This window comes from Danio rerio, chromosome 18 (genome assembly GCF_052040795.2).
Source record: "Danio rerio strain M-AB ecotype USA chromosome 18, GRCz13ab, whole genome shotgun sequence".
NCBI lineage: Eukaryota > Metazoa > Chordata > Actinopteri > Cypriniformes > Danionidae > Danio > Danio rerio.
This window is the reverse complement of record NC_141038.1, coordinates 22514782-22528880: the sequence shown is the minus strand read 5'-3', so window position 1 is coordinate 22528880 and position 14099 is coordinate 22514782. Positions and strand designations below refer to the sequence as shown.

Below are 14099 nucleotides of genomic sequence, written 5' to 3'. Positions count from 1 at the left end.
ACGCTGCAAAATATTTGCTAATATATAAATGGAAAATGGATTTTTAATCAACTGGAGAAAAATCACAAAAGGTAAAAGAATTCAGGTGCTTTTTTTTTTAAATCAACTTGAATGTTATTTTACATTTATTTTAATCATAAAGGACATGCAAACACTGCTAAGTATTTAGCTATAAACTCTACTGACTGGCTTGTTCCCTATACAATTTCACATGAGAATCAAACTCCTTTCCACAAATTAAACTCATGTCAATTTTGGTTTAAAATTTTTCAACAGTTCCACTTTCATTCAGTAACAGCTTCCTTTTTTTCCAGACAGCATAAACGTGTTTGGTGACGATGATAATGACGACGACATGGGTGTATGTTTCTCCAGGAGTGTGTGTGTGTGTGCGTGCGTGCATGCGTGCACTCTGAGGTGATGTGTGTCTGTGGTCCTTTACTGACTCGATGGGTGCAAAGAAGTGTCAAACAGCTGAGTGTTTATGTCTTATTTTTACACAAAATGCAGCTAAAAGTTCTACACAATGGTAATAGTTTGATTACGGCATTTACCCCTCTGTACTGCACTTTAATAATGCTACTGAAATAGGAAAACTCCATGTCTTACTTCCATTAGTGTTTATGAAAGTTATGGCTTTAAGCATATATAAAGTGCTATTCCATCTTATGTTATGAGCCGTGGTTAATGTGTGTGGCTACTTTTGAACGTGGCAACTCTTGAACTCAGGTGAAGAAAAAAACGGTTACGTCACCCGCGATTCCAATCCAATCCTGCCTCCAATCTTTAGTGCTAAATTCACCTTCACGCTCCATCATAACATCGCAGCTCATGAGACAACTTTTCACCCCGACGTGAAATCTCATCATGATTTTTGAGATCTCGTAGCTCGAGATCTTGTCACATCCCTATAAGGATCTGCAAATGATCACATGATCATTCAGGAAGCATTTCAATTAATGGATTTGGCACCCAAGAAACATTTTTTACTAAAATTAATGTTAAAATTTTTTTTCATTGAAATAATTTTTTCCTAGATTCATTAATACATTTTAACAGAAAAGCATTGATTTAAATTGTTACTCTTCTGTAAGACTGAAAAATGCATTGTCCCTTTTTAATCACTTTAATGCATCTATTTCATTAATAAGAAAAACAACCCAAACAAAAAAGCTATCTAACTGCAGTCTTTTAAAAAGCTCCACCAAGCCATTAATTTACAGTTTTGTGAAGCTTAGAAACCAAACAATCAACAAAACATCCTATTACTCCTTGTTTGTTGCACCTGTGACCGTTTTCGTATCATTTATCATGTCTGGTTAGAGTCAAAATGTGACTACATTCTCTAGTCAACTCAGCAGCCTGGGAAATTGGTCAGAGGAATGTGAAGAAAAATGCTCCTCCCCATAAACTCCCTCTCTCCCTATCTCTTCTCACTGTCTGTCCATGCTCTTCTTGGTCTTTGATTCAGATTAAACAAAGAGTTGAGTTATGGTCATTATGACCAGAGCACTATTTTAGCCCTATTTGCCGTAGGTGGGCTCCTGGATTTGAAAAGACCCATCAAGCCTCCATGAGCCGATCTGGTAATGCACTACTATGGAATGCCACTGAAGTTTTTTTCCTCCTTTTGCTAACATGTGATACGCTTAACAATGTTTTAATGAACTATAAAACTTCACCAGCTCTACCTGCTTAAGCTCTGAAAATATTTCCGACCTCCTGAGACGCTTTAGAGACCTTTCATTTAAGTTGAGGATAAGAACTCATTCAGCAAATTCAGCTTTAAAGATCTTTGAAATCGGAAAGGTGGTCAACCTCCGGTCCGCGGCTTTCATAAGAACGGAATCACTTGGCTTTGAAACAGCAAAACAATCCTACATAACTTTCTGGCTTAAGTTGGTTTCCTCCTTTTAGCTTGTAGCTTAGGAAGTGCAACAACACCAGCTTTGTCATTGTTCACTGGGTTGTGTGGTAACATCAGAGAGTGGGTCCACTCGCCTATACAGTATGTACGTGCTCCTGTGAACGTGCTCTCAGCTGCTGCCATGGAAACAGACACTTCAGAGCAGTGAACTTCTGGTTTTTATTTTTTTTTGCCCACGGGTATTGGAAAGTGCCGCATGCTAGCGTGTTTTGCCCCTTCGTGAGGCAGTGCAGTGGGAGGAAATGGCCTCTCAGGGGAGGGATGTAAAGTTAGACAGCGCCACAGCGTCTTTTTAAGTCTATCCTCGCCGCCCCAAATGCTGCATGTGATTTATGGAGTGAGAGCGGACGGGGTGGTTCACGTCCTGGTGGACGGGCAGAGGAAGGAGGAGAGAAATGGTAGGAGTGGAGGATTGGATGCACCAAGCAAGAGTGGAAGGCGGAAATCACATACCTGCATTCATTTAACATAGAGTGAACATTACTCTCATATCATTTTAAACATGTACACTATGTCCATAATGAAACAAAAAGTGCTCAGGGGTAGCTTAAATAATGTGTCGGTACTCTTTGGGTGAAGGATTTATTAGAATAAACCGCAAAAATCAGTCCAAGGCACTCAGAAAAATGTGGAAAAGATATTAAAAAGCCTTTATTGAAATGGCTATTTCCTAAAACTGCACCTACACTTTTCGGCTAACACTTGCCTTCATCAGGGTAACAGTGATTAGGTGCGTCTGGAGTGCTGTGAATGCCAGTGATCTAAATGCTACGGTATCTAAACAATACTAAAATAATATATTGAACACAAGGTCAACTCAACAATTGTCATTAATTCAGCATTTAGAGAGGGAGAAATTTTTTTTTAAAAGATAATACAACGTCGATATATAAAACGTACTGTATTTCTTTTTCATGAGCTGAAGACAAAGAGATATTTTGATAATGTCTCCTGCTTTTTCTGGCCATACAACGAGAGTTAAAGGGATGTTTCTGAATATAATTGTGGATGGCAATTATATCATCTCAATCTCCTATTATGAATGTGTTTTCTTCTGTTAAACAGAATAGAAGATAATTTTAAAGAATCTCTTTGCTTTTGTATCTATATAATGAATTTTAAAGGATGATTACTTTCGTGCCATCTAAACTTTTATGTCTTTTTCTTTTGTTAAACATAACAGGAAACTATTTTAGGGGAGTAAACCTACACTGGTCTCACGGTTCGGTTACCATTATCATGCCATCGATTTGGTTCAATTGGATATCTTGGTGCATCACGGAACATTGTGGATGTTTTCCATAAAGAACTTAAAATTTTACTTAGCAACACAATAATTATTTTATTAAAGTCTATAATTTAAAAATATATTTATTAATTATTTGTAATAGGATTTTGTACTTTAATACAAGCAATCAGATATATGTATTGTACCTTTAATTTTACCTGCTCAAAGAAAACACTCTTTTTGAAACTACCAAACAAAACTCAAATACAATCACAGAACAACATGAGCATTTATAGCAAGTTAACAAATGTAAATATTATCCCACTTTGTTTGAGCGTTGTTGAACAAGTTCTTAAACGCCTATGATTGGTCACGAGCTCAACAGAAAAGGCTGCGTTTCGATCTAATGATCAGCGCGACTCTGGCGCTGTTTGGCAAACAGTGACATGAACACTGATGTTAAACGAACGTGGCAGTCAGCTGATCCATTATAGACTGTGGCACGGTGCAGAAAACTTACTCTGCAGACACGCTTTTGTCTGGACCTAGCAGTAGCAGTAACGTTATTTTTGTAACAACCGATAAAACATAAAACGTAAAGATAAAATGTTACCTCACAAACACATCAACAGGTCAAAGGGGCCACAGATAGTGAGAGAGAAAGAGAATTTACAGCTTTCATTTTTTTCTAGCTGGTTTCTGAGTACTTCCCTTTCAACGAAAGACTGTCGAGCAAACTCACAAGCAGTGAATTGTGCACAGTTATCTGCTTTTTAAGTAGTTGAATAATTTTAATTACTCTCGGTCATTTCCCTTACCATAAGCTACCACCATATAACGTATATGTTATAAATGGCATCAGAAAATAATAACCGGTTAGGGTTATTACTGAACCGATACCAAATAGTTCACATTTGCATTGCGATGCATCAAGGAGACAATACATTCTGTCACCCCTAACAATTTTCTACAATTTTTATCAGTTTTTTGCCCATAAAAGGTAAACAATCAGTTTGCTAAAAATGCCAATTATGATTGTTATTTTTACACATGTATTCAGTAGATGAAAAAGATGTGTCAGGAATGACATTAAATAATTTGAGCTTTGGTAATTGACTGTACATCACAATCCGAAAAATCCCTTTAAAGTCTGTACAGACCAAACCCATTATCTGTTGTCTTTAGCAGTCAGAAAATACACGTTAAATATGTTTCCATATAATAAAATTCAATTAGGTCCATTGCTGTGTGTCCATTATATTCTGTGTTCCACATAAGAAAGTCATAAAAGAAATGAAACCACATGTAAGTGAATAATGACAGAATGTTCATTTTTTTGGGGCGAGCTGTCCCTTTAACCAGTGGGAGTAATGGGACTGAAAGCTGTCTTCCTGGCACTCTATGTCCGTAATTGTAGCCCTGGTATTGTGCTGAGGAGAGCATATGTGTTTTCTTCATTTTCTTTCTCCTTTTTTTTTCCATGTAGTGACACACCCGACAAAGGAATCTCAGATGGTTTTGACCAAATCTGGCTTCCCAGAGAAATTACACATTTGGCTTGAAATCGCAATGAAATTATTATTATTTTTTTTACTACTACAGTCAAAACACAAGCATGGCATTCAGCACGAAGGAAGCAACATGGGTGACAGTTTCATCAGGCATCTGTTTTTCCCCCCTGAAGGTTGAGTTGGAAGAGAGATGAAAGCGGCAGTGACAGCTATTGGGTTTGTCGCTCTGCTGCTCGGCGGTGGAGTTGATCAGTGAAGAAAACACACGCTCTCTCTCTCTTTTACAATGCAGCCCTTTGTTTTGCTGTCAGCATCCGAACGTCAACCATTTTCTAAATAGTTTCCAGGTTATTAAAACGCTTCCAGACCGTGTCTGTTCAACGAGCAAGTTTTGCTTTAATTGCTTGGCATCCGTCTCCCGGATGGGCTGCGGGCATCCTCACAGGCCAGAGGCATTTCTCATCAGGGAATGCTGCTGTTTCAATGTGCGACCACTTCTGTGAAAGGGACACCACAGACCTCGTCTTGCAGATATTTATTTGCAACTTTAGGCTAGTGTTTTTGTCCTTGTTTGACTTGTTGTTTCTGATTTAAACTCAATCAGGTTGGCTCTTTAACTCAGTACAGAAGATGACATACGTGGACTGTTTCACTCAGCGTGAGTCATGTATGGAAATTGGATATTTAAAAATATAACTTATTCCTGTGATGGCAAAGCTAAATGCCTCAGCTGTTATTAGTTCATATATCATCATCCAGAAATTGGTGTAATATGCTGATATGTTTCACTCAAAAAACTTTTTATATTGCTGTTGATGTTGAGAAAGGGTGTGTTGGTCAATATTCTTGTGGAAATCAGTCATCTGGATTCTTTGTTTAACAGCATTTGCTTGAAATAGTAGTCTTTTGTAACTTTATGTCTTTGCTGTCACTTTTAATCACTTTAACGTGTCCTTGTTGAATAAAAAGTATCATTTTCTCTCTTACTGACCAAACCTTTGGACTGTATTTTATAGAAGAGGAACAAAGAGACTTTGAGATTTGTGAATTGGCATTTTCAAGTCATTTCACTTCCATAACCTTTCCCAGTGAAACTGGATATTTAGCTAGAGCAAACCTAAACTTTGATCCAAGAGGAATAGATTTGATGGTGGATGTTACATGCCTGAATCTTATTTTTAAAACAATACTACATATTGTTTCTAAATATCTTGTTTGCTCTTAGTTAACATTCATAGAAAGGGCAAGTTAATCATTTTTATTAAGCATGACAATTTTGGCTTCAGAATGACACGCATACATGGTTATTTGTACAAACAGCAGAGAGACGGCAGGCCAGAATCACAGTGGCAGGCCAGATAGACCATCAGGCCACTGGGAAATGTCCCGGTGCTCCCTATGCCCAGTCCGCCCCTGTAAACAGCCATTTTTGATTACATTTATTTGACTAGAGTTATAATCAAACTCAACAGAAATCGAATTAACACATGTGGTGTATGTCGATTTTAGTCGCATTATTGAAGTGCAGTACAAACATGTAAACACCCTAATCGAACTATTACCGTCCTGTAGGATTTTTTTTTAGGAATTTTCAGATATATCTATACACACACGGTTGTTTGACACTATTCTCTGCACCTACTGAGTCAGTGAAAGACCACAGACACATGCATCGCAAAATGCAGAGATTTTTGTTTTCCCATATACCGTGCGGTATCAAATTCTATTAAAACAACACTCTTCCAGCAGTTCGTACTCGCATCCAATACCTCAGTTTGTCACAGGGCATGCATGAAATGTTACTGAATGAAAGTGAAACTGCTGAACTCCCTAAGCGACATCTGAATTTACTGTGTAAACGTGGATAGTGCAATGACGCAATGATGGTAATCGAATTATGTGCTGTGACATGCAAAACAGGATCATGAAAGGGAACATTAAAAAAGCAACTCATGTAAACACCTTAATCATATTATTGTCTAATTCAGATTAAGGCAAATAATTTAATTATCGTAGTCATTGTCGTCCATGTGAGCGAGCTTGTAGTAAAGTATAAGGCATTAAGTATTTCCTAAAAATCCAAAAGCTTGAATACATCACGTTTGGGAGTACTAATTTATATTGAAGTTACAAAATTTTTCCGCCGCTACTTAAACAGGCCAATCGAGGCCCTTCTCTGTGCAGTTTTAGTTAAACATAAATCTTCTTATTGAGTTTACATCACCGCATCCAGGAAAAACAACACCATGCCAGTGCTATTAAGAGGAAATGTTTTCCTGGCACTTCCTCTTCCTGTTGTTGTTTCACACCACTCTGCTTGAAGTGCTTCATAAATCACAATGTCACCGTTTAGTTGCAGATCACAAACTGAGAAATTCAGCTGCTGAAATGTTTTTTAGTCATTTATTTAGGAGGGAAAAAAAGGATTTCTTGTGGAATAAAAATCAATCTTTGAAAACTCTGAAATTACCTGGAGAAAGATCTGTGGTATTTCGTTTGCTAGGATTGGTGGTGTTTGTTTATTAATTCAATTTGAAAAGAGTCTTAACCAACGTAATTTTGTAATTACGTAATTGTGTTGTCGTTTTTGCCTTTTGTTTTACTTTGTCGTATTTATATCATTTTTTGTTTAGTTTTTTGTCACTTTATTTTAATCTGAAATATTTTGTGTTAGTTGATTTTGTAGGCATATTTTACTGTATTTTTAATTGATAATTTTTTGTTTTGTTTTTAGTCACTTTATTTTATTCTGAAATGTTTTTGCTTTATTTATTTTTGTAGGTATATTTTACTGTATTTTTAATTTATATGATTTTTTTGTCACTTTATTTTATTCTGAAATATTTTTATTTGTTTTATTTATTTTTGTAGGTATATTTTACTGTATTTTTAATTTATATGATTTTTTGTCACTTTATTTTATTCTGAAATATTTTTATTTGTTTTATTTATTTTTGTAGGTATATTTTACTGTATTTTTAATTTATATGTTTTTTTTGTCACTTTATTTTATTCTGAAATATTTTTATTTTTTTTATTTTTTTTGTGGGCATATTTTACTGTATTTTTAATTTATATGAATTTTGTTTAGTTTTTAGTCTCTTTATTTAGAAATGTTTTATTTTATTTTTTAGGCACATTTTACTGTATTTTTAATATTTTTAATTTAAATACAGGAGTAACTGACCTATCAGGGTATGCGCACATTAAATTTGCAGTACATTTATTTTTATTTCAGTATTTATTATTTTCCCTATAATTTGTTTACTAATTTGTTTATTTTAATTGGATGTCAGAGAAGTGTTATTTTAAATTGGACTAAACGACCAATCATTTCCATTGCAAAAAAAAACTGTTTAAAAAAAAATTTTTCTTATTTTTTTTATATAATTTTTTTTATGAAACAGCTGTGATTGTGAAGGCCTCTGTTCACCCTGTAGGCCTTGAACTTCGTGAGGATAAAATAAGCATACAATTATATAAACATCACTTTTTTGACTCGCATCTATCCTGCTTTTTCACAACTTGTAAAGAAGGTAGAATATTATGCACTTAATGCATCCAACTACCATCCTATTCCCTTTTTTCCTTCTCTTAAAAACGCTAATCTGTACTCTTATCCTCTTATGGTTGTCCTCGACACTTTGTTCCCTTTCAATTGTTTTCACAGCTGAAGCGGAAAGTACAAACGCATTTGTCCATTTTAATGAACTGCAAAGATTAATATCAAAGGCGGATGGACCAACTGTACACTGCAAAACAGCTGATGAGTAACATTGTGTCTCACCTCTATTACTTAAAGCAGACAAGCAGATGCTCTACTGCTCCCTAATGACTAAAAAGACGTTACGTATCGCCGTTCTGTGTCCCGGGTCATTGCTTGAGTAAGCAGGTCCTGAGATGTCCAGTGACGTCCCCTGCATTAAGGAGATGATCACGAGAAACGCTGGATGAAATATAAGTGGAATTCAATTAATCTTCGACCTCCATGCGCTACTTCAGTGGGCAGGATTTACACCCTGGGCTTTGCACAAATCCAGTTATTTCTGGCACATTCCTTCCATCTTATGCCTTTTAAAACTGTTAATTACAAGCATGAATGGCAGCTATTTGGTGGTGTTTGTTGACTAATTCGATGTGAAAAGAGTCTTAGCTAAGTGCTGACGTAATTTTGTTGTTGTTTTTGCCTTTAGTGTTACTTTGTCATTTTATTTCACTTTATTTTATTGTGTTTTTAAATGTACTGTAAAAATACAGGGTTCCACACTTTCATCCTAACACAAATCAATTAATTTAACATATTTAAGTGGATTGAACAAAGAAAAATTAAGTTGTCCTCAATTAAGCAAATTTTTGGTCTTTTTTTAGACTTTCATTTTAATAGGACAGACATAGGGATGTGAATTAGGACTGTCACACAATTTTTTTGTGGTATGATAGCAACTAAATTTATTGCCATAAATAATATTATTGTCATTTAAAGATTATTTTTACACTATAATAGTATCATAATCCAAGTAAACTCTTCTAAAGAACTTATTTTATTCTTAAGAATATTTCATTGAACTATTATGCAAGTTGTTTCCTAACAAAGTGAAAATAAAAAATCAATTGCCTTAAAGGTCAAATGATAAATGATGATGGGGGACTTCCCTCTCCTCAGACACTTCCTCCAGCTTCTCCATGGGGATTTCGAGGTGTTCCCAGACCAGCCGAGAGACATACAGTTGTCCCTCCAGCGTGTCCTGGGTCTTCCCTGAGGCCTCCTCCCGGTGGGACATGCCTGAAACACCTTCCTAGGTAGGCGTCCAGTAGGCATCCAAAACAGATGCACGAGCCACCTCAGCTGACTTCTCTCAATGTGGAGAAGTAGCGGCTCTACTCTGAGCTCCTCCCGGGTGACAGAGCTCCTCACCCTATCTATAACGCCTGTTTCACACCGCAAGCGTCAGCGGCGCGTGAGCAGAGCGTGAGCAGCGCGTATGTCGAGCAGTAGCAGCACGCAGGCGTTTGCCTTTCACACCAGCTGCGTCTGCAGCGCGCAGCTCTTCGGCAGCTGCTGCTGAGATCAACCTATCTCTGTCTATTCTATCTAGTTACCCCTCTATATACAAATACACTTTTTAAACTTTTCATCTGCACCAAGGCCCCTCCTATGCTGTTTCATTAACCTGCAAATGTTTATTTTACAAATTTTATAGATCAAATAGTACTGTATGCTTCTCAAGCTAACTTATATGAAAAGTGTCTACAGTCAGAAGACAATCGCCTGTGATATCATGTCATTTGTATTTTGATTATCAGGTTGCTGTAGACCTAGTTATAATCATATTTATACAATATAGTTATAATGATATTTATACATGATCAAACTAGTGTTGCTTTCTCCGCTTCAGTGATGTCCAGCGGCAGAAAAACAGCTCGTTAATTCATGCTCGTGCAGAGGATGAGACGGACGAAAGTAATTAATGCATGCCATTCTTTTACTTATTTTCGTGTTGTCAAATTTAGTGCAAACAGCTCCCGGTAGGAATAATTCGAGTGAACATAAAACAAAGCCGATTAAAACTTTCTTCCTCTGCTAGCTGCACAGAACACAGCGAGCTCACATAATCCAGCATGCGTGTCGCACTACACTACCCACAATACACTTCGCTATGGACTACAAATCCCGTAAATATTCCATTTCCCCTCTCCTACAACACTAGTGTGCAACTTAAGCAAAACTGATAGTAAAATAGTTTTACATTTGGTTTTGTAGTTCGGGCCTAAATAAAGGTTTGTTGCCGTTTTTAATCGTTTTAAGTTCATTTGAATGACTATATATAAACCATTTGACATTATTAACGTATTTATTGGGTAAAATTGTTAGTTTTTACTGTCATTCAATGTGTTTTGGTCATTCTCAATGCACTGTCACTTTAATTGAGCGTGAGCAGCGCGTCAAAAATAGACCCAGCGCCGAAACTATCGCTGCACTGCTGCTTCGGCGACGCTCACGCCTCGCTCTGACGCGCTGCTGCTGCGTGCGGTATGAAAGCTCTAATCTGTTAACATGGACGCCGAAAACACACGCGCTGCTCACGCTCTGCTCACGCGCCGCTGACGCTTGCGGTGTGAAACAGGCGTAAGGGTGCGCCCTGCAACCCTGCCAAGAAAACTCTTTTTGGCCACTTGTATCCGAGATCTTGTCCTTTTGGTCATGACCCAAAGCTCATGATCATAGGTGAAAGTAGGAATGTAGGTTGGCCGGTAAATTGAGAGCTTAGCCTTTCGGCTGAGCTACTACCGGTACATCGACCGCATTACTGCTGCCACTGCACCGATCCGCCTGTCAATCTGACATTCCATCCTTCCCTCACTCGTAAACAAAACCCCAAGATACTTGAACTATTCCACCTGCAGTAAGGACTTGCCTCCAACCTGGACCTTTTTCCGGTGGAGCAGCATGGCTTCAGTCTTGGAGGTGCTGATTCTCATTCCAGCCCATCACACTAGGCAGCAAACCACCCCAGCATTCTGAAGGTCCATGTTCCATGAAGCCAACAAAACACCATCATCTGCGAATAAGAAGTAGAAAAAAGACAAGCATTTGAGACAGAAACCACCCAATTTGTTCAAATAAATGAGTCAAGGCTACATCTGGGAATAGGGCATGCAAATCTAAAATTACGCCTTAAAGTCATAGCGCTACTGCGAATTTGTTTTCATGATCAACTCAGCATAAACCTGTAATGATTAAATGATTAATCAAATGCTCAAACTGACATCGCAAGTGATAAATCAAATGCAAATGATTGGTGCCAATCAACCAGCCTGGGCAGAGCCTTAAGGTGGAAAGAGTTTGGTGACAACTAGCAGTAGCGCTTTTGACTTAAGGCGTAATTTCAGATTTGTGTCCCCTATTCCAAGACGTAGCCTTGACTTAACACATTTGGTGGTCTTAAGTGCTTGTCTTTTTTTTCCCTTAACTTCTTAACTGCTCCTTTACCTTTAGATATATTTTAAGTTCAATCTCGCTCATTTTAATTTTGTTAGGAAAAAATGTCCATAAATTATAATCATTTCAACAATTTAACAATTAGGTATTGAAAGCAGAATGTGAAAACAGATGTCCTAAACAAATAAATAATAATAATAATAATAATAATTATTATTATTATTATTATTAATTGTTACCAAAAATGCCCAAGGTAATAAAAACTAAAAAAGCAACCTCTATTTTCAGTCATCAGGGACCCACATGAAAATATACTATAGTAAGTTTTGGTAGCAAATACTATTGTGTTTTTTAGCCATACTGACACGGACACCTCCAATAGAGAGTCCAATTAGCTTAAATGTGGTTAGAATTGGTATTTATGTATAGGCGATATATATTGCATCATCAAAAATTATCCATGTGTTGTGCGATAAGTCAATATATTAATTATTGTGCCAGACCTTATGTGAATCAGACTTGTGTTCACGATAGGATACGGTATCCATACTCTAAACCACAGGTGTCAAACTCAAATGCAAAAGGTCCGCAGCTCTGCACAGTTTAGTTCCAACCCTAATTAAACACACCTGATCAAACTAATTGAGTCCTTCAGGCTTGTTTGAAACCTACAGGTAAGTGTGTTGGAGCAGGGTTGGAACTAAACTGTGCAGGGCTTCGGCCCTCCAGGAATTGAGTTTGACACCCCTGCTCTAAACCAAGAGTACAATATTTGTCGATATTTTAAAAACTTATAATACGATAATTACTATAATTACTGTAATGCGATTCAATTTGAATCGGTGGAGTTTTAACCGATATATATACACTGTAAAACCCAACAGTCAACTTTATCAAATAAAATGAGTGTAGTGAACTCAAAGAAGGTACTGAGTTAATTAAATAACTTATTGCTTCAGCTTAAATTAAGTAACTTTACAGTACTCATATAGATTAGTTTTTTTTAAATGTTTATAGCAGTCGGTTTCCTCAAACGGTTTGAGTTGCCTTAACTTATGGGGTTTTACAGTACTCAGTTGGTTTGAGTTCTCTTCATTTATCGGGTTTCACTGTGCTCAAATTGCTTCATTTGCTCAAATGGAGTAAGTTCACAGTACTCATTAATATTAGTTTTTGAACTTAAATGATTTGTTGCAATCGATTTCCTCATGATTTGAGTTACTTTAACTTTTTCGGGTTTATACAGTATTGATATTAAGACATACCATGCCTAATTTGCAGAACTGGTTGCAAAGGCAAACAAAATATGCAATATGATCAATAAATTGACCTCTATGAGAACTGAGAATCATCCACAACAAACAAAATTTGCTTTAGTTTTTAATAATAATAATATAGAAAAATAAGGTAAGTAACACATGATTAGTAAATGATAAATAAATAATACATGATCCTTAAATGTGTGTTAAATGCTGCTTTGTTAATAATGAGACCTGCGATCGATGCTGTGAAAAGTACATCATAAAATTGGAATGAGACGAAATGCATAAGTAGACTGAAGGATGTGAACAGTGTGTGTGTGTGTGTGTGTGTGTGTTTGTTTGTGTGTGTGTGTGTGTGTGTGTGTGTGTGTGTGTGTGTGTGTGTGTGTGTGTGTGTGTATGTGTGTGTTTGTCTGATAATGTGCTAAATTAGGTTTCAAACTGCTTCAGACTATTAATTCTAAACATCTGTACAATCTTTTTAATAAACATGCAAGTCGTTTTTTGTGAATCAGTCAGCACTAGCTCTATTGCTTGTCTGATTGTGTCTTCTGAATGAACACATTCTCGTGATGAATGCATGTGTGGGTGAACGTCGGATGAATTTCACTCTGTTTTCTGATCCTGGAATAGTGTAAGCGGAGATGCCTGCACACCCTCTCTCTCTCTATCTCCCTCTCTCTTTTTTAGTTTAACCACCTATTCTTGTGTGGCCCATTCAGGAAATTGGGCTGTAAATAAAGACAGGCCTAGATTTCTCCACCTCTGAAATAGCAGCGGATAAAAGCTTCTGTATCATCTGGATGTCGGAGTAATCGTGCTGAACGTCCTCATGGGACAGGCGCAATTAGCTGTGTTGCGTTCCACAAATATTATACAAATGTTTAGACGGAGGAGCTCTTTGAAGTGGAGAGAGCAAAATTCAACCCTCATTTGTGCGACGGTGAACTAGATTTGTTTTGAACGATCCGAGTCGCCGGTTTATTTTAGAAGCACTCGATGCGCATATGTGTTTATATTTGAGATTTGGACAGATTTAATTAGAAATGTTGCACCATAATAATGTGCATTTTATAGATCTTAGTCTTTGCTCAATCAAATATACGTGTACTTTTGGAATTTTGGAACATTTTTAATGTTATCAGACAACGATTTTTATCTGAAGAGACTTTAAAGGAAGTATTGAATATTGACTGGACCTAGAAATGACAAGAAATTACTATAGTAGCTG

The 14099-nt window shown here is 36.8% G+C and overlaps 1 protein-coding gene across 2 annotated transcripts in view; it reads left to right on the top strand.

Moving 5' to 3' along the window:
• The window catches only part of igf1ra (insulin-like growth factor 1a receptor), a 168190-nt gene that overhangs the window by 52095 nt on the left and 101996 nt on the right, over positions 1–14099 (top strand).